Source organism: Mastomys coucha, unplaced genomic scaffold (assembly GCF_008632895.1).
Source record: "Mastomys coucha isolate ucsf_1 unplaced genomic scaffold, UCSF_Mcou_1 pScaffold23, whole genome shotgun sequence".
Lineage (NCBI taxonomy): Eukaryota > Metazoa > Chordata > Mammalia > Rodentia > Muridae > Mastomys > Mastomys coucha.
Genome location: NW_022196906.1, coordinates 46,272,698 through 46,274,504, shown reverse-complemented (window position 1 = coordinate 46,274,504; position 1,807 = coordinate 46,272,698). Strand labels below are relative to the sequence as shown.

Genomic DNA, 1,807 nt, shown 5'->3' with positions numbered 1-1,807 from the left:
AAAAAAAAAGATAACCTGGCACCATATAATTCAAGAGAAGGATGAACGGCTTCAGAATGTGATTAAATTATTCATGAAGATGAGCAGTGCCCAGAACAGGATCACAGGATGGCTAAACGAGTGCTGCAGAGAAGAGAAGACGCTGATAGTAGATGACAGAACAGTAGCCAGAAAATTTGGTGTTAGTAAAAAGAGATAAGAAAGGAACCGAGCAAATGTGGAGCATTCTTTCTGGAAGGAGAGCTGTTGGGAAAGTTCAGGAGCATAGGAAAGGTATGTTTGTGGGAAAGAGGCAACAAAATAAAGAGATCTTTTTAAAAAACACATGACTATTGGTAGGACTATGAAATTGTTGTCACTATGGAGAACACCATGGCCACTCCTCAGATATTAATCATATAATGATTGCCATGATCCAGCAATCTCATCTCTGGACATAGACCCAAAAGAATCAAAAGCAGTACTCTGCTCCTCCCAGTTCCAGAGACATCTGTATCTTCTTGTGAAGTGCCAGCCTCATCTTGTAGACAAAATGGTGAAGGTCTGTGTGAATGGATTTGGCCGTATTGGGTGCCTGGTTACCAGGGCTGTCTTCTGCTCTGCACTTGGCAAAGTGGAGATTGTTGCCATCAGTGACCCCTTCATCGACCTCAACTACATGGTCTACATGTTCCAGTATGACTCCACCCATGGCAAATTCAACAGCACAGTCAAGGCTGAGAATGGGAAGCTTGTCATCAACAGGAAGCCCATCACCATCTTCCAAGAGCGAGATCCCGCTAACATCAAATGGGGTGATGCTGGTGCTAAGTATGTCATGGAGTCTACCGGCATCTTCACCACCATGGAGAAGGCCGGGGCCCACTTGAACGGTGGGGCCAAAAAGGTCATCATCTCTGCCCCTTCTGCCAATGCTCTCATATGTGTGATGGGTGTGAAGCATGAGAAATATGACGACTCCCTCAAGATTGTCAGCAATGCACCCTAAACCACCAACTGCTTAGGCCCCCGGCCAAAATCATCCATGACAACTTTGGCATTGTGGCATGACCATGGTCCATGACATCACTGCCACTCAGAAGACTGTGGATGGCCCCTCTGGAAAGCTGTGGCATGATGGCCGTGGGGCTGCCCAGAACATCATCCCTGCATCCACTGGTGCTGCCAAGGCTCTGGGCAAGGTCATCCCAGAACTGAACAGGAAGCTCATTGGCATGGCCTTCTGTGTTCCTACCCCCAATGTATCCACTGTGGATCTGACATGCCTCCTGGAGAAACCTGCCAAGTATGATGACATCAAGAAGGTGGTGAAGCAGGCATCTGAGGGCCCACTGAAGGGCAGCCTGGGCTACACTGAAGATCAGGTTGTCTCCTGTGACTTCAACAGCAACTCCTACTCTTCTACCTTTGATGCTGGGACTGGCATTGCTCTTAATGACAACTTTGTAAAGCTCATTTCCTGGTATGACAATGAATATGGCTATGACAACAAGGTGATGGACCTCATGGCCTACATGGCCTCCAAGGAATAAGAAACCCTGGACCATCCACCCCAGCAAGGACACTGAGAGCAAGAAGAGGCCCTCAGTTGCTGAGGAGTTCCTACCCCAACACTGAGCATCTATCTCCCTCACAATTTCCATCCCAGACCCCATAATAAGAGAAGGGGCCTAGGGAGACCTCCCTACTCTCTTAAATACCATCAATAAAGTTCACTGCACCCACAAAAACAAAAGAATCAAAAGCAATGTTTTGAGATATCTGTATGCCAACATAAATAATCTTATTCTCAGTAGCCAATACGTAG

At 47.0% G+C, this 1,807-nt stretch overlaps 1 pseudogene; it reads left to right on the top strand.

Moving 5' to 3' along the window:
• Nucleotides 1–529: 529 nt before the first annotated feature.
• LOC116072204 lies at nucleotides 530–1,532 on the top strand (annotated as a pseudogene).
• The last annotated feature ends 275 nt before the right edge of the window (nucleotides 1,533–1,807 follow it).